Here is a 20,421-nt window from a genome sequence, read left to right on the forward strand (position 1 = left end):
ACACAGTCATATTCTCTGTCTTCTCATGTATGTTATATATTCCTAACCTAATGGACATTTAACATTCTTAAATGGACGTTAAAACAGTAATACAGGTTGAGTGATTTTCTGACATGTGTGTTTGTGTGAGTATATGCCATGTGTATCCAGGGGCAAGGAGGCCAGAGGGGGTGCTGGATCCATCGGGACTGGAGCTACAGCTATGAGTTGCCAGACATCAGTGCTGGGAATTCAGCCGGGCCCTCTGCAAGAACAGCAAGTCCTCTTAACCACCAAGTCACCTCTCCAGTTCCCAAGACGAGGAATCATAGACCCAAAGGAAAATTTAACTTTTAAGTTATAATTATACCTTATATTTTACCACAATGTGTTTTTATGCTGGTATGTTAATAGAAAATAGTTCTTTGTTCAAAAATTTTAGGAAAATATAATTATTTGAAGTGAATTCTTCTAATGTATGTGCCATTTTCCAAATCTCTAAAAGAATACTGTTTTGTCCAAAAGCATTTACCATTATGATTATTACAAATTAGAGTATGTGGATAAGAACCTGAGCATCATTTGGTTTGATGATCCCTTGTGTTGAGCACTACCTGAACAAGCTTGAGAAGTCAGTCCCTTTTTGATGATTTGTTGGTGTGTTTCTCCCACCATCTTCCCCAAATCTCTAATATACCAGTCAGTCACAGTAGTCCTATAATAGTATATTTTAATTACTCTTTTGTTGAGGTTATATGATTACATCATCTTTTCTGTCTCTCCTTCCTTCAAACCTGCTGTATAATAACCTTTCTTGCACTCTTTCAAATTTATGCCTTCTTTTTTATTTGTTGCCTAATATATGTGTATGTATGTCTATATGTGTGCGTGTGTGTGTGTGTGTGTGTGTGTGTGTTATTGTATATATAACAATGTATATACATTGTTTGGGTTTGTTTGTACCATTTGCCTGTTTGAGGCTGTTTCTTCTTATATATGTCTGCACAAGATTCCAGTTTTCTCAAATGCCACTTCACTTTGGAGCTTCTGTAGGACTAAGTGTTGGAAGTGTCAAAGGACAGGAAAAGTACCTAGCACAATACCTGGCAGAACATACATTCATATGAACAAGTTGATAGTTATTAAGTGTGTGTGTGTGTGTGTGTGTGTGTGTGTGTGTGTGTGTGTGTGTATACATATACATACTTCTTAAAGTTTATAAAATGCATGAGAAAACTGTATGCTGTTCTCTAATGGTTAATCAAAGTTCTCTGAAGAAAAATCCTTTTCTTTGTCAAAGGCTCACTGATGTTTCTGGCAGACTTTATATGGTGGGATTGGGTTCCAAGTTCTAATCAGGGTGTGCCCCTGTTCTTTTCCAGAGAGAAGCAGCACTCCCTTGCTGAGCACAGGCCCCCTGGACACTTGCCACCATTACACTGTTGGAGCTCACACTTGCTATGCTTGTCCCAGTTTCTCTCCAGAAGGTAGGGATGGTGTTTGTTCGCCATAGATTCTTTATACAATTATGGTTTTCTTGTCTTCATAGACACGGGAAGTATCTAATATCTGTAGTTTAAAGTAACAGTGCCTCTGAGCAGTGTTTCAAAAGTGTGTAAATATGTCATCTTTAGGAGATATTTCCATTATAAGATTAGTTAACACTGGCTATAAAGTTAGTAATGCAGAAAAACATAATAGTACTACAACCTGGAGATCCACTTGGTTTTTTCCAACACTCTTTACTGAATTAATATATTATGTGTATTTATGATATATGATATATTGTGTGTAATATAAGATATATTGTGTGTAATATATGTCTCTGATTGTGACTACGACCTGAGGGGTGTGGTATAAATGCTGCATGGCTTCCCTGCTTCATTTACTTAGTGATTTATTACAACATAATCCTTTTGGGTGTATATCATTCACATCGTTATTTTTTACCACTATGTAACATTTCAATTTAGTATTAAGACAACAAAATACAAATCTTTCCTGTAATTGCCTTTGAGATGTTCCCAGTCTTCTTTGTACATATCTTTGTACTGATGCTACATGAGTTGAAATGATTTCCAAAAGTATGTGCTGTTTGTTTTTAAGCATGCACTCCTTGGATTTAGATGTACCTGTAAACAGAAACACGGCTGTGGGCCACATCCCACTGGATGCTCATGAGAGGCTAACGTACCATATACTCTTTGAAATCTCATTGATTCATCAAAGGGTAAATAAGGCTTTGAATTTACTTCTCACGAATACTTCATACCAGCAATTCTTTCCCTATAGTTCTGTCGACTTCTGTATTAGCTGTTTTTGTTCTTAAATTTAATGAAGGTTTATTTGGTTTTAATTTTTATATTATTACCATAGTGATGAACATTAATTTGTATCTGAACTTTTTATTCTTATGAATATCTAACTGTTGCTTGCACATGCTGACACTGGAGAGTTTTGTTTAATAAAAATCAAAATTGTATTAAAAATATGAAATCTGTACTGAAAGTTCTGGCTCACACTGACAATCCCAAGACTAGTACCAAGCATTCAGTGCAAGCTTTGGTATATAGTGGCTTCCAGGCCAGTGGTGTCTACAGTGGGAGAAAACACCCTAATTCCAAAACTAAACATTAAATCTGTATATTTTTCATAATGTTATATGCCTCCTGAGTTTTCAGTTTTTAATATTCTTCTTTTATGTTTTGATTTGATTTTGCATGTAAATGTATTTGTGTGATTTCTTCCCAACAAAGGTTAGTAATGTGACTATAAGGTAGAGGGAGAGGGGGAATGGGAGTAGGTGGGGAAGGGATCATGTTTGAAATTTAAATACAGAGAACATCCAATAAAATAATTTTTAAAGTGCACATCTATAACACAACCCCTATAACTGAGGATCAAAGAACATCACATAAGAGGAGGCAAAAAGCAGAGATCGATATGCTATGAGATAGTATGTTCTGTATATGACAAGGAACTATAGCCATGATATCTTAGCAATGGCATAGCCTAAACAAGACCTGCACAGTGAAAACACCACAGATAGGAAAGTCTCACAAGACCCCAGCTCTGCACACACACACACACACACACACACACACACACACACAGACTCAGTGGCTTGTATTTATAGTGTATGATTATTATATTTATGTGTTTTCTTGTAGTTTGCCTGTGTGCATGCGTGCATGCCTGTGTCTGTGTGTATGTAAAACAGTAATTAATTAAATCATGAAGTTAAGCACTCGAGGACATTGGAAGAGTTAGAGGAAGAAGAGAGTACACTGGAAGTTCTATTAATCCAGTACTATTAGATTCTTAAAAATTAATAAATAAATGTAAAATGTTAGTAATGAATCTTCATATTTCTAACATGGCATCAGTAACTAAGAACTTGTGGATGATCTTGTTTTATTTATACCTCTTATTTTATTTTGAAGTAAATTAGAGGTACTATACAATGTCATCTGTTAATATTTTAATGTACACAGTGATTCTAGAAGTAATTTTACCTAACATATTTTACATCTGTGGTACTTTAGCTAATGTGACATACTTCCATTACAATATACCTAGAATATTATATTACATCAGCATTCACAAAGATTAATATTACTTAATTTGATGTTTCAAAATGAGTCTTATAAGAAGTTAATTGTACTAAAATACTTCCAAAAAAATGGTTGTCATATAATAAAAGCAGATTGCTCACAAACCTACAAAAAAGTCTGTTTGATTTTTTTATTGGAATTATTTTATTAATAACTACAAATCTTATTTAGACCCTTTTATATATTTAATTTTTCAATACTCAGAAGGCTCTGTCTTAAATTGAATTCTGTGACTGTACCTAGATGGATTTTTCTAAATTTTTTAAACAATTTTAATATATGCTTTATGCTATAACATAACAATCGTCTTTTTATACCTGTATATCTGACTCATTTTTAAGGTATCATTTGAGAAAAAAGTAGTACTTTCTTAGGGTCATCTACAGGTCTGATAGTAAATTTATTAGAAATTTCATCACAGAAAATTAAAAAAGGTTCCCATGGTAACTACAGCCAGAAGAACTACAAAGTGTGGTCAGGCGCAATTCTTAGCTAATAACACAACAGCAGCTCAGTCTCAACTAGAAGTAGACGTCTTCTCATAGAAAAAGCATGCATGAAAAATAAACCTTAGTTATAGATATACAAATCATGTATGGTTTTATAATTAAAAACCATCCTTAAGGATATGGAAAGATGTCTCTTTGAGTAAGACCACTTACTGCTCTTAAGAGGACCAGAGTTTGTCTCGATGGCTCATGGCCACATATAACTCCAGCTCTGGAGAATTCAAGGTGTTTTCTAGCCTCTACAGCAGCTACATGCTCATGTGTGTTCTCACATATACACATATTATATGCATAAACTAAAACAACAAAAATTTTACAACAAAATATTTGGAGTAATAGCAACTCTTTTCTTTCTTCCTTTATTCCTTTCCCCCCTCTTTCTTAGATGGAGAAGAGCAGAAAGTTAAACTGCAAGGTTTGTCCAATGTCACACATAGTGCAAGTTTACCCTTGATGACTTTTGAAAAGTAAATGAGTGTCTAGAACGTTGGTACCAACAGCTACCATGTGCTAAATGTTGATTTGCTACTTTCAATTTTTTAATGTTCACACTACCTGCTGGAGGTAGAAGGTATTATGTCTCTGTAGATACAGTGATTCTAACCTGAGACTCAGGACACTCAAACACCCTTCTTGAAAGAGGAGCTTCTTTCCCCAGTTATACTGATATGTCTGCGCTGTGAGATTACCACCTCAGGTTAATTACTGCCAGCCTCACTTTTCATTATTGTAGATTGTGTGCAGAAACATGCTGTCGGTGCCATTTTGGAATAGGCTGTGTTGTGACTATAATGACTATGCTGTAGAGGAGAGGATGACCTGGGCTTTTTCCCATAATGGAAGCTCTAATTTATATTCCCCCTGATAATGAACATCCTTCTCCACACCAGCACTTATATTTTACCTTTCTAATAATAGTGATATTAGTAAGTATGGGGTGAGATGGTTTGCAAAAAGAGATTTTTCAATACACTATTTAGTAGGAAATTATGTTTTGCACTACATTGTGGTAGATTGCAAAGCAAGGGCATTGCAATAGTCTGTCCTAAAAATAAGAGGGAAAACCTTCACTGTAACATGTGGCAATAAGTAACATTTATTTACTATCTAAGAAAGACTAAGAATCAAACTAGTTTTGGGTATAGTATGACTCCTACCTGTCCGTGGATTTCAGGAGACCTTACATCTTAAAATTCATTTTTGCATTTACTGAATTTATTTTGTTTTTCAAATAAAAACTAGCTTATGAAAATTATATTCAAAAATCTAAGCTAATGTAACTCCTCTCTGTTATCACTGCTTCTCATAAGCCTTGAAGATCTTAATATACCATTGGTTTTGTTACATAATGCATATATATGCATAAGCATTTTTGTTATTAGAATTTTCTTTTATAAATGAGTCAAGAGAGCCAACAGTCCGATTTACTGCTACTAAGCTTTACTGCTTGGTCAAGTAGTATCTGAAGGTACATATGAATTTTTTTTAAAAATTGAAAGCATGAGAAAAAAAAGTTTTAAAATAAATACAAGTGGCTATCTTAATAGCCATCAGAGTTCTAATTTGAGGCTTTTCTAGAGATTGTGAAAAGGTTAGGTGAGATGTGGGCCTTAGGCAGAACCTCAGGGCATGTGTGCTCCTAGCCAGTCATGCATTCTCAGAAACTGGTCCTGTATCTGAGGGTATTGTTTGTAATACCAGAGCAAGGGAAACCTGAGCTGGACTTTTTATTCCCAAGGATCATCTCAGGAGTCAGATTACCAACACAGGATACCTTCCTAGAGTTCTCAATTGCACCTTTATTTTTAATGTTTTAGACTAAGTATTTTTTTACCTTCAGAAATAATTACATCTAAAGCTGTGACCTCAAAAATATAATCACTACTCAAAATTGAGTTCAACAATGTTGAATGTTTACTCAGTGAGGCAAGATTTTTTAAAAATATATCACATCTTTCATTCCTATTAGAATTTCATGGGAAATTTTTACTTTGTGTACTCTGATACCCTCACTGTAGTTGCAACTTTTTTTCTAGTCTGATATGATAAAGTTATAAACTTGGTTTTGAAATTTTTCTAAAAACACTGAAGTTTTGGGTGTGTGTCTAGTTTATCAAGTATTGAAACAATTCCTTTTTATCTGCAAAGCTACGTTTTTTAATGAAGGTTGTAAAAATTGTGGATCACCTTTTAAAGTAAGTGTGGCTTAACAAACACACAAAGCAGTTTCTAGTTCTCACTTGGTTGCTGGGATCACATTAGAAAGGAAACTCAGCATAAAATGGCCAGGGTATGAAGCTCATGGAAAAGCCAGCTCCACTCTAATTAACACTGTTATTTTCATATCACTTTACAAGAGAGGACACTGAGTCACTAAGAGACTAAGGGACTAAACACTGTGTGGAAAACTAAACAGATTCAGAAGTATTTCCTATTTGTAGAAATTTATAATTTGGAAATGTTCTTTGTCTACTAGATCATTTTTTTCCTAATGATCCCAAATTGTATCTATTTTCTTTGATAAAGCTCAAAGTATATATTGCACCACACACAATAATAGTGGGAGACTTCAACACCCCACTCTTTTCAGTGGACATATTATGGAAACAGAACCTGAACAGAGAAACAGTGAACCTAACAGAAGTTATAAACCAAGTGGATTTGACAGATATCTATAAAACATTAAGATTGAAATAATCCTATACATCCTATGATCACCATGGACTAAGGCTGGTCTTCAAAAACAACATAAACAACAGGAAGGCCACACACATGGAAGCTGAACAATGCTTTACTCAATGATAAAGAGGAGAGAGAGAGAGAGAGAGAGAGAGAGAGAGAGAGAGAGAGAGAGAAATACCCAAACTTACACAACACAATGAAAGCAGTGCTAAGAGGAAAACTCATAGCTCTGAGTGCCTCCAAAAAGAAACTGGAGAGAGCATACACTAACAGCTTGACAGCATACTTGGAATCTCTAGAACAACAAACAAACACAAAAAAAAAAAAAAAATCACACGATTATCTCATTGGATGCTGAGACAGCATTTGACACACCTTCATGTTATGTCTCTTTTAAAACCATAAGTATCTACATAATTCTTATACTTTTATATTATTATTTGTACTTTTTAATGTGAACGTTTTAATTCACATAATGTGCTTAAACACTACGTGTGTATCTGGTGCTTTCCAAGGTCAGAAGAGCGTGCAGCATTCCCTGGAACTATGGTGTTGAATATGATCTAATATGTAGATTCTGGGAACTGAATCTAGGTGCTCTTTAAGAGTACCAGATGCTCTTCTCCAATGAACCATCCTTCTACCCCTCTAGTAGATATATGATTTAAAAAAAAAAAATCTATGAGCATCCTCCTCTTTTTTTGTCATGCTCTGGCAGAGCCTCTCAGGGGACAGCTAGATTAGGCTCCTGTCAGCAAGCACTTCTTGGCATCAGCAGTATTGTCTGGGTTTGGTGGCTGCATGTGGGCTAGGTCTCCACGTAGGACAGTCTCTGGATGGACTTTTCTTCAGTCTTTGCTCTAGACTATGTCTCCATATTTTCTCCCTTATAAGGACTGAAGCATTTACACTTTGGTTATCCTTCTTCTTGAGCTTCATGTGGTCTGTGAATTGTATCTTGGGTATTCTGGGCTTTGGGGCTAATATCCACTTGTCAGTGAGTGCATACCATGTATGCTTTTTTTGTGATTAGGTTACCACACTCGGGATATTTTTCTAGATCCATCTATTTGCCTAAGAATTTTATGTAGTCATTATTTTTAATATCTGTGTAGTACTCCATTGAGTAAATGTACCACATTTACTCAATCCATTCCTCTGTTGAGGGACATCTGGGTTGTTTACAGCTTCTGGCTATTATAAATAAGGCTGCTATAAACATAGTGAAGCATGTGCCCTTGTTATATGTTGGAGCATCTTTATGGTATATGCCCAGAATGCCAGGAGTGGTATAGCAGGGTCCTCAGGTAGACCTATTTCCAGTTTCCTGAGTTTCTGCTAAACTAATTTCCAGAATGGTTGTACCAGCTTGCAATCCCACCACCAATGGAAGAGTGTTCCTCTTCTTCCACATCCTTGCCAGCATCTGCTGTCACCTGAGTTTTAGATCTTAGCCATTCTGACTGGCATGAGGTAGAATCTCAGGATTGTTTTGATTTGCATTTCCCTGAAGACTAAGGATGTTGAACATTTCTTTAGGTGCTTCTCTTGATGCCCCAGTATAGGAGAATGTCAGGACAGAGAGGCCTTGGCTTGGGAGTGGGGGAGAGGTGAACACCCTCATAGAAGCAGGAGGGGGGATGGGAGGGGAATCTGGTAAAGGGATAACATTTGAAATGTAAATAAAATGTATCCAGTGGGGGAAAAAATAAATTATGAAGTTTAAACCAAACAAAATTGCTGTTTATTCCAGGTTAAATTTCCCAGGTGGATACAGTCCTTTAACCCTCTTTCATTTCTGTTTATATCTGTCCACCTCTGCCATTGCTTCAGTGGTTGAAAGAATGCCACGTACATAGCTGCCATTAAGTAATTAGTATTTTAGCTAATGATTGGAATGCCATGTAGTCTTTGTATCTTTACTCATGTCGGTTGTACTGGCTGGTTTGTGTCAACTTGACACAAGCTGGAGTTATCACAGAGAAAGGAGCCTCCCTTTAGGAAATGCCTCCATGAGATCCAGCTGTAAGGCATTTTCTCTACTAGTGATCAAGGGGGGAGGGCCCAGCCCATTGTGGGTGGTGCCATCCGGTGGCTGCTAGACGTGGGATCTATGAGAAACAGGCTGAGCAAGCCAGGGGACACAAGCCAGTAAACAGGATAACCTTTACATCAGCTCCTGCCTCCAGGTTTCCTGCCCTGTGTGAGTTCCAGTCCTGACTGTCTTCGGTGATGAACAGCAATGTGGAGATTTAAGCTGAATAAATCTTTTACTTCATGGTCATGATGTTCTATGAAGGAATAAAAGCCCTAAAACATCACTTTTCAGTTTTCTTAAAACTGATACCTGGTTTTTTATTTGTTTTCCTTGCAATTTTGCCTCATTCATTGCAGTGTTACAACTGTCCATTCTATGAAACACCCTTGCATCTTCCTTTTTTCGTTAAATTTATTTATTTATGTTATATCCCAATCACAGATCCCCCTCCCTCCTCTCCTCCAAATCCTACCCTTACAATGACCTTCCCCCACCCCCTCCTATTCTCCTCAGAGAAGGGAAATTGCCCCTGCATGTCACCCTGCTCTGGGCCATTCAGTCCCACCATGACTAAGTCAATCCTCTCACATTGAGGTCCACCCAAATTGTCCAGGTAAGGGAAGGAGGTCCGATGGCAGGCAGCAGAGTCAGAGGCAGCCCTCACTCCATATGCAGACCAAGCTGCACATATGCTACAGATATGTAGGGGTTAGGTGGATGCCCTGTGGTTGGTGGCTCAGTCTCTGTGAGCCCCATGGGCCCAGATTAGTTTACTCTGTGTGTCTTGTGGTGTCCTTACCCTTCTTATTTATTCAGTTCTTTTGCCCACCTGTCCACAGACTGTAAGAGTTCTGTTTCACGGTTAGCTCTGGGTCTCTGAACTTGTTTCAGTCTGCTGTTAGAAGAAGCCTCTCGGGAGACAGTTATGCTAGGTTCATGTCTGTAAGCATAGCAGAGTATCATTAATGGTATCAGGTTGGCTCTCTCACATGGAATAGATCTCAAATTTGGACAGTCATTGTTTGACCATTCCCTCTGTCTCTCTTCCTGTGCAACTTGTAGGGAGGACAAATTTGAGGTTAAAGGTGTTGTGGATTGGTTGATGTCCCCCAAATTGGTTGTACAAGATTACACTCTCAGCAGCAGTGGAGAAGTGTAACCCTTCTTCCACATCCTCAACAGTATGTGTTGTCACTTGATTTTTTTGTTCTTGTCCACTGTGACTATTGTTAGACAAAATCTCAGGGTCCTTTTGATTGTCTTTTCTCTAATGACTAAAGACTTTGAACATTTCTTTAAGTGCTTCTCACCCAGTAGAGATTTCTCTGTTAAGAATTCTTTATTTATTTTGGGGGTGGTGTTTTTGGTGGGGGTTTTTGTTTTGTTTTTGTTTTTTCTTTTTATTTTTTTATTACTCTTATAGATATAGATATATTTTTTTTACAGTCCAGTCTTTCTCCCCCTCCTGGTTCATACTCTGACTGTTCCTCATCCCATACCTCCTCGCCCCTACACCCCCACTCTGTCTCCAAGAGTATGTTCTCACCCCCATCCCACCAGACTCTCTCTGGGCCTCAAGTCTCCCCAGGGGTAACATGCATTTTCTCTCACTGAAGCCAGACCAGGCAGTCCTCTACTGTTTGTGTGTGAGAGCCTTATGCTGCCTGATTGGAGATCCAGTGTCTAAGAGATCCAGGGTTCAAGTCAGTTGAGACTGCTGGTCTTCCTATGGGAATCACCCTTCTCAGCTTATTCCAGGTTTTCCCTAATTCAACCACTGGGATCCCCAGCTTCTGTCTGTTAGTTGGGTGCCATTATCTACATCTGAGTCTTTCAGCTACTTGTTGGGCCTCTCAGGGCATTCATTCTAGGCTCCTGTCTCTAAGCACACCATAGCATCAGTAATAGTGTCAGGCCTTAGGCCCTCCACATGAGCTGGATCCCAATTTGGGTCTGTCACAGGACCTTTCTCTCATGCTCTTCTCCATTTTTGTCTCTGCAGTTCTCTCAGACAGGAATAATTCTGGGTCAGAGTATTTGGCTGTGGGATGTCTACTCTATTCCTCCACTTGATATCCTGTCTTTCTACTGAAGGTAGACTCTACAAAATTCCTCTCCCCACTGCAGGGCATGTCCTCTTAAGTCCTGAGAGTCTCTACCTCCTGGGTCTCTGGTATATTCTACACGATCCCCCACCAACTACCTCCTGAGGTTGCCCTTTTCCATTCTTTCTGCTGGCCCTCCAGGCTATTTTTAAATTTCATTATTTGGTTTGTTGATGTCTAGTTTCTTGAGTTTGTTATATATTTTGAATATTAGTCTCTGTCAGATACAAGGTTGGGAAGACCTTTTCCCATTCTGTAAGCTGCTCTTTTGTCCTATTGATGGTATCCTTAGCCTTGCAAAGGGTTTTCAATTTCATGAGGTCCCATTTATTAATTGTTGATCTTAGTGCCTAAGCTATGGGTGTTGTGTCCAGGAATTTGTCTCCTGTGCCATTGAGTTCAAGGTGGTTTCCCACTATCCCTTCTATTATATTAGATTTAGTGTATCTGGTTTTACACTGAGGACTTTGAGTTACTTGGACTTAAGTTTTCTGCAGGGTGATAGTTATTTGCATTCTTCTCCATGTAGACATCCAGTTAGACCAGCACCATTTTTTTTTTTTTCAGATTTTTTTCTCATTGTATGGATTTGACTCTCTCTCTCTCTCTCTCTCTCTCTCTCTCTCTCTCTCTCTCTCTCATTGGTGTGGGAATTTATTTCTTGGTCTTGATCAACCAGTCTTTTTATGCCAATACCACATTTTTTTATTACATACTTTTGCTCTGTAGTATAAATTAAAATCAGGGATGGTGATACCTCCAGAAGTTCTTTTATTGTGTAGGATTATCTTAGTTATTCTGAGTTTTTCTTTCTTTTTTTTTTTTTTTTTTTTTTTTTGAGAATTTTTCTTTCAAAGTCTGTTAAGAATTGTGTTGAATTCTGATGGGAATGCATTGAACCTGTATTCTTGGTATGAGGCCTCTTGATCATGGTGTGTGATATTTTTGATGGATTCAGTTTGGATTTGGTTTGTTAGTATTTCATTGAGTTTTTCCTTCAATGTTCATAAAGGAAATTATTCTGAAATTCTCTTTGTTGAATCTTTGTATGGTTTAGGTATCAGTGGGACTTTGGCCTCTTAGAGTGAGTTAGGCAATGGTTCCTCTGTTTCTATTTTGTGTAATAGATTGAAGAGTATTGGTATTAGCTCTTCTTTTTTGCAACCTCATGGGAAGAACAACATTATCAACCAACCAAACCCTCCACAACTCCTGTGACTAAAACACCAACCAGTGAGCACACATGGAGAAACCCATGGCTCCAGTTGCATATGTAGCAGAGGATAGCATTGTCTGACATCAATGGGAGAAGAGGCCTTTGGTCCAGTGAAGGTACATTTTCCCAGTGTAAAGGAATGCCAAGGCACTGAGGTGGAGAGGGTGATTGGGAGAGGGTGCACCTTCATGGAAACAAGTGAAGGGGGGAAATAACATTTGAAATGTAAATACAGACAGTATCCAGTAGAATAATTTTTTAAAAAATCAAAGTCTCGTAGAATTCTGCACTAAACCCATCTGGTTCTGGTTGAGTTTTAATGTTTTGTCCCACTTACAATGTCCTTTGCCTTACAAAAGCTTGGCAATTTTATGAAGTTCCTATTTGTCGATTTTTGATCTTAGAACATAAGTTATTGGTGTTCTGTTCAGGAAATTTTCCCCAGTGCCCATGTATTCAAGGCTCTTCCCCACTTTTTCTTCTTTTAGTTTGAGTGTATCTGCTTTTATGTGGAGGTCCTTGATCCACTTGGACTTGAGCTTTGTACAAGGAGATAAGAAAAGATCGATTTGCATTCTTCTACATGCTGACCACCAGCTGGACCCAGCACCACTTGTTGAAAATGCTGTCTTTAATTGTTGAGGATGTTTTTTGATATTCTGGGGTTTTTGTTATTCCAGATAAATTTGAGAATTATTCCTTCTAACTCTAGGAAGAATTGAGTGGAAATTTTAGATTGCTTTTGGTAAGATGGCCCTTTTTACTGTGTTAATTCTGCCAATTCATGAGCAGGGGAGATCTCCCCATCTTCTGAGGTCTTCAGTTTCTTTCTTCAGAGACTTGAAGTTCTTGTCATACTTGCTTCATTAGTGGCACACCAAGATATTTCATATTATTTGTGACTACTGTGAAGGGTGTCATTTCCCTAATTTCTTTCTTAGCCCGTTTAGCCTTTGAGTAAAGGAAAGCTACTGGTTTGTTTGGGTTAATTTTATATCCAGCAACTTTGCTAAAGTTGTTTATCAGCTTGGATTTTTTTGGGTCACTTAACTATGCTATTATATCATCTGCAAATAGTGATATCTTGACTTCTTTTCCAATTTGTACCTTTTGATCTCCTTTTGTTGCCTAATTGCTTTGGCTAGAATTTCAAGTACTAGATTGAATAGATAAGCCATAAGTGGGCAGCCTTGTCTTGTCCTGATTTTAGTGAGGTTGCTTCAAGTTTCTTTCCATTTAGTTTGATGTTGGCTGTTGTCTTGCTGTATATTGCTATTTTTATATTTAGGTATGGACCTTGAATTCCTATTCTCTCCAATACTTTTGCATAAAAGGGTGTTGTATTTTGTCAGACTTTTTTAGTATCTAATGAGATGATCTTGTGGATTTTTTTTTTTGAGTTTGTTTATATAGTGGATCATGTTCATGGATTTTTATATATTGAACCATCTCTGGATGATCGTTCTTGGATTCAATTTTTAAGAATTTTATTGAGTATTTTTGTATCAGTATTCATTAGGAAAATTGGTCTGAAGTTCTTTTTCTTTGTTTCATCTTTGTGTGGTTTAGGTATTGCTGTATGCTAAGAGGAAAAGTCATATCTCTTAGTGCTTCCATACAAAACTGGAGAGAGCATATACTAGCAGCTTGACAGCACACCTGAAAGCTCTAGAATAAAAAGAAGCAGACATACCCAGGAGAGGTAAACAGCAGGAAATAATCAAACTTGGAACTGAAATCAACCAAGTAGAAAGGAAGAGAACTATACAAAGAATCAACAAAACCCAAAGCTGGTTCTTTGAGAAAATCAGCAAAATATATAAACCCTTACCTAGACTAACCAGAGGGTACAGAGACAGTATCCAAATTAACAAAATCAGAAACTAAAGGGAGATATACTAGAAACTGAAGAAATACAAAAAATTGTCAGATTCTACTATAAAAGCCTGTTCTCAACAAAACTGGAAAATCTAGATGAAATGGATGATTTTTCTAGACAGATACCAAGACTATCTAAACAGTCCCATAACCCCTTAGGAAATAGAAGCAGTCACGAAAAGCAACAACAAAAGAAAAAAAAAAATCCCCAGTACCACATAGTTTTAGTGCAGAATTCTATTTCAGACTTTCAAATAAGACCAAATACCAATATTTCTCAAAGTATTTCATACAACAGAAACAGAAGGAACACTACCTAATACAGTCTGTGAAGCCATAGTTACACTAACACCTAAACCAGAGAGGGGCTCTTACATCTTTCTTACCTTCTCTTCTGCTCCAGGTGCTCAAGTGATGACATCCAGGGCTTTCCCTCCATCATGTTCTAGTTGGTACAACTTGAACACTGATATTTTTCCTCTGTAAATTTTGTCTCCTCTGTCATATAACCACAAGTTTATGAATAATCAAATTTTCAAAATTGTAGATGTTTGAAATCTAGTCTCATGAGAAATGTGTCTGAGTTTAATATTAGATTGTGCCAGTTGGGCTTAACTGGAAGGGACAAAAATAGGGTTGTTTTCACAAAGGTTCTTTTCACAAAGAAAAAAACACATTTTAAAAGGCTACTTTTCATTAAGAGATTTTTTTTTAAAACCTTGTTTAAAAACTTGGCAATTCATAAAACTAATACTAACTTTTTTTATAACTTTAACTGACATTTTATTTAAAAGAGTGTGTTGAACAGAAGCAGTTGTTACTCATCTAACAGTGTGTAACTTAGTTCTAGGATTGCAGGTCAATCAATCACCTTGTAATATTCCAAGGGAGATGTGATAGTAATGAGTGGAGCATGCCCCTCAGTGCTAATCTCAAACATTTTTTACTTGGATCCTGATCACTTACCTGGTGAATACTTTTGCGGTTTATGTCAGTGAGTAGATATACATTTTCCTAAACACATATTCAGTTGCTCTCCCACGTTTCATCCCTGCCCTCTCTTGCTTTCCTCTTGTCATCTCTAAGCTCCTAGTTTCCCTATGCTTCCATAGAATGATGCTGCCAGCTCCTCTGGCCCAAGATTTCCTGGCAATTCTCTTTTTCAGCTCACATTATTTTATGGAAATTGCTAATCTTCTGTTGACCCATCCTCTACCCGTTCATGTCTTACTTCTTTTCTTATCCCTGTAATGTTATTTCATTAGGTCCTGACATAAATAAAGATATGTGCTCTACATTCTATGCTTAGATAAAGTCACAAAATTTTTAAGCAGGAGACTGAGATGTGGGGACATAAGCTAGTATGGTAGGATTGTGGGTGCTCTTTGGTGTGTTGAGCAGTGGCTTTATGTGCTTTATTATGGTGTTCATTAAAGAGAGTGCATTGCTTGGTCTGCAGATAGTTTTGATAATTTGTGAAGTTCTTTTTCTACATTTAATGTTACTCCTTTTAATTGCTATGCTTGCTAAGCGAAAGACTCTTTTTTACATAGGCTAAGGAAACTGTAAGACAGACAGTTGTTTTCTGTCTTCCTTAAAGATAAAGAAAAAGAGGCCATATAATTGAGGGGGGGGGGGTAGGAGTAGTTGGACATGGGTCAGAGGAATGAGAAGGGGGAAATTATGTTTGTTTTTATTTGATTGAAATAAAAATAATAACTTAACAAATATAAAAGTTATATTAATTGTTATAGGTTCTTAGGAACTGGTGTTCTGCTGGGGAATATATTTGTTTCTTTTCTTTCACATACCATTTGCAAAAATCTGAAGACATTTTAAATCTGTAACATAACACGTTCTGTAGATTTAAAGTAAAATAATAAAATAGATTTAGACTCAGTATATCTAACAATAGAACTATTAAGAAGTTTCTAAAGCAGTATATATTTTTTCATAATAATCATAAAAAATATATTGTAAACAATCAAAAATATTCTTGTAGATAAAAAATAATTCTAGAGATCATTATTGTCATGTATATTCTCTTGCCTTTATTGTAAGTGAAAGATACAGTTTCTGATTGCTCCTAACTGCTGCAGGATTTCTTCAGAAATTGCATATGCTTTTGGATTAGCAGTGCATTTATTTTCAGTATCTGCCCTTTTTGTCTGCTTCTGACTGTTCAGCATGCATGCGTAAACACACACACACACATACATCTGAGAAAGTGGTGGAGACAAAAGACATTTTATTAAGAAAAGAACACTTTTCAAAGGCTTTACTCATTTACATAATTCATATTTAAGGTTTCATCTTCTATTTTACATGGGAAATTATATTTTTAAAACCATGTTGTGCTGTTTTCTCATTCTTTGAATGTCATTATTGTTTCTTGGTGACTCTCTAGAAATCCTCCTGCTTTTTTCTCTCTATTCACAGTATTCAGAGTAGTCTGTGTGACCTAGATATTGCAAGTGAAGACAGGGTGTGTGCTGCATTGCTGATACTTACTGCTAAAACACCAGTTCTTCGTGCTAGAATTTCAGGGAGCGTGCTGCTTAATTCTGCAGTGTTTTAGAAGTTCTCCTAAACTATATGTAATCATTTTCAAGGTTGCTGTTAAAATATTCTTGAAAGCATTTTTAAATAATTAAATAAAAAGCAGTGTTTTATATTATAGCTGGTATGTCTTGGTCAGTATTCATTTATAATTTATTTTTAGTTCAAACTAGATAAGAGTGAATATATTTTCTTCCATTCTTTACCTTATGATTGGAATTACAGAATTGTTGTTAATGTAGTTATATAAGAAAAAATTAATCTGATTTCTTTCATTAGGGAAAGCATTGTTAAGAACATATATTATCTAGCAACTACATTATAAAATTTATCGGGCTAGGTTAATTTTGTTATACTTCAAACTACTGAAAAATATTTCTTCAGGTTTTGTGTTTTCTAAGCCGACTTGCCAGTGCAGAGTGCTGTTTTCTTTAATGCTTTTGTGTAAAAAGCAACACCACAAAAGAAAAGCTTGGAATGCATTAAGATGGCGACACAGGTAGAGACTCATTGCTGAAAGGCTTTTGCTTATTTACTCCTTATACAGAATCTAAAATAGGATTGCATCACAAGTTCCTGCAGAGGAATTAAACACAGGCTTGCTAAAGATCAGATTTGTGGTTTCGTCTGGCTTTTGTTAATAAACTAGCTCACCAAACTAATTGATAGGTTTCTTTGTACAACTAAAGAAAGCCACAAAATTCCAGGGCAGGCTACCAGAATGAGACAGCTTCAAACCAGAAATCCAGTATGGTGATTCAAGTCTGAGGTGCAAAGAAAATCAAAAATAAATAAGAAATGCAATTGGATAAGCATGAACTTGACACAGTTCCAAGCAACTAGCAAGCCTAAGGAAGGGGTTCAGAACGAGGGTGTACAGGGAGTGAGATGGGGATATGGGTTGTGTAATGGGAGTGTGTGTGGATGGCAGAGTGGAGACTTCCTACAGTTAAATAGGAAATCTAGCTCTGACTTCTTTCCCAGCAATATTGAAAACTGTTTTTTAAAGGGCATTTTCAAACAGTAGGATACTCTGAATTCACCCACTGTGCAAAATTGTCCAAACCATGTCAGTATAAATACTGTACTTGGCATGGGCCAAGGCTGTAACAACAAAGGGCTCACATTATAGTCAGACAAATAGGAATGCAATTCCATGTGTTACTCAGTTTCCTGTCATTGTGACAAAGCACCTGACAGCACAGCTTCAAGGAGGAGAGATGTGGGATTTCGACAATACAATATAATTACATCATTTCTCCCCTCCCCCCAAACCCTCCTTGCTCTTTTCTTTTTTTTTTTTTTTTTTTTTTTTTTTTTTTTTTTTTTATGGCCTCCTTTATTTCCTTCATTACTTTTTAAATGTGTGTATATATATATATATATATATATATATATATATATATATATATATATATATATTATGCTCATTCTATATGTTTTCAGCGATGACTGTTGGTATTGGTTGTATAACCAATTGTTTTTCTCTTTCCAGAGGAATATTGTTTCTCCTGCTCCCAGATTTCTGTAATTGCCTATAGTTTTTTTTTTTTTTTTTTTTTTTTTTTTTTTTTTTTTGCAGGATTGAGGCCTCCTGGGCTTTCCCCATCCACTTTGACATGTCCATTGGTGGTGTCCTTGCTCAGCTAATCTTTAAGTAGTCCTGTTACTGAGACTTTATCAGTATAAGTAACTTCTGATATTAATTATTAGGAGATAGAATCTCACAGCAAACTCCATGTTCATCTGACTCTTAGAATTTTTTCATCCCATCTTCTGCAATATTTCCTGAGCCAGGAAATTTTTTGAAACTGTGTCCACTAAAATGGGAATCTACAACTCTGCACTTTGATTAGTGATGGTTTTCTATGATGGTCTCTGTTCATTGCAAAGAGAAGTTTCCTTGATGAGGAGTGAGGGCCACACTAAGAACAAATGCTTAGATTATTGTTAGGAATTTTGATGCTTGGCCAAATGGTGGTTGTATGTCCTCTTCTAAGATCACCAGGCATGTTTTCCCTCTTGTTGAGTGGGTTTTAAGTCCAATTAGATATCTGTTGGTTATCATGGAGGCAGGCATACCATTATTGCACCCTTAGGCTTATCATGCAATGGTGGTTGTAGTGTTTTGTAGCTTTCATAGTTGGGTAGGATTGTTGATTGTCTTTCTCCTTTGGAAGTGTGTATGGCACCTTCTTGTTGCAGTAAATAATAAAATGGTGGCTTATCCCTTTATTGGTCCCCACCGTCTCACTCCAAGGATGCCGCTCTAGTGTGGAGCTGAGCGCATAGACTCTGTCACACTCTCCACACGGTTCCCTTCCCAGGCGGTTCACTCCGCTGCCCTGCTGCTTCTGTCCTGGGTAGGTATGACAACCCTGGCATGTTTCTTTACCCCGCCACCTGGCACAAGCATGACTCTGAATCTCAGTAGCTTTTCATGGTAGGTTTTATATATTAAATCCTCAATCCACAAACCCTCTATACAATATGATTATATCCAGTGGACAAAGATACAAACTTCCCTTCCATATGAGATAAAGAACCTATAGAATCCCTTAAAATTTTCATATCTACTTATCACCAATTAAGTCCACCTGGATCCAGCTTATCCTTCTCAAGCTCCATCATGATTTCTTTTCCCAATCCTTGCTCCTCTTCCATTTTTCTACTTTTTCTATGCCTAACTCTTCACTGTTCAGTCATGTATTGACTTAACATCAATCCACATACTATGCCTTTAAAGCTAGTCCTCAGGGAGGAGTCATTCCAGTATACATCAATAATTTAGATGAACTTTTTTCTTCTGAGAAAGATACTTGTATTAATTCTCATATCCTTACTTATCAAATGCCATGCTACTTTTCTCCCAATGAACAAACCAAAACAAACAAACCAAAACCAACACCAAAGAAGCATGACATGTGAGTTGTGTTGGCATGCAGTCTACTCTGGAGTCCAACAGATACACCATGAAGCCCATACCTATATAGTTTCATAGGTGATAAGACTTGGTGTCATTATCAGGTGTGGGATACACTCTCAGGATGTTTGTGCTACTATTGCCCCAATGAGCATATGCTGGAGAGAAGTCATTATTGTAGGTCACAAGGTTTGTAGCTGAATCAGATACTTTTCATCTCCTGCAGTGTCTATTGTATCTTCCATTGCTATGGACATGAGTCAGGAGGAGTGAACTTCCAGTTGAGTACCAGCAAACTTTCTACATGTTCTACGACATAAGCATGTGGTCTCTTCAGCATAAGGTTCTTACTGTTAATTGTAGAAAGTAGCCAGTAGCATTAGAAATAATCTAATTTTGTGGTTTCTGTGGAACCCTTTTGACCAATAACTGAAAAAGATGTAACCCACTCCTGATACTAGAGGCTTTGTTTGGTAACATATGATACCTAGTTGGAGTACTGTTCTCTCTCCCTTCCTCCCTCCCTCCCTCCCTCCCTCCCTCCCTCCCTCCCTCCCTCCCTCCCTCCCTCCCTCCCTCCCTCCCTCCCTCTCTCTCTCTCTCTCTCTCTCTCTCTCTCTCTCTCTGCCTCTCTATCTCTTTGTCTATGTGTATTTGTTAACTCCATTTAAACTCCTTTTATAAATATACATATTTTAGGAAGCTTATACAGTAGTGGTAGGTTTACATGTTGCTTTTCAAAAGGCCATTAATGTTACTTATCTCCCCGTATTTCATCCTCTACCCTGTCCTCTTGTCGACTCCCCCATTCAACTATCCTGTTCTAATTCCCCCATTTGTAACTTATTGCCTCTTATTGATGGCAGTGGGGAGTCAGGAAGATCTTTAGAGTTCAAGGCCAGCCTAGTCTTTTACACA

At 37.1% G+C, this 20,421-nt stretch overlaps 1 protein-coding gene across 1 annotated transcript in view; it reads left to right on the top strand.

Annotated features, from left to right (window-relative positions):
* MBD5 (methyl-CpG binding domain protein 5) overlaps nt 1-20,421 on the top strand; it is a 211,605-nt gene that overhangs the window by 93,078 nt on the left and 98,106 nt on the right. Inside the window, exon 4 of the mRNA XM_080927275.1 lies at nt 1,362-1,466. The gene's annotated coding sequence lies outside the window, so the exon portion shown is untranslated. The remainder of the gene's footprint in view (nt 1-1,361; nt 1,467-20,421) is intronic.

This window comes from Micromys minutus, assembly GCF_963924665.1.
Source record: "Micromys minutus genome assembly, chromosome: 13".
NCBI classification, from domain to species: Eukaryota; Metazoa; Chordata; class Mammalia; order Rodentia; family Muridae; genus Micromys; species Micromys minutus.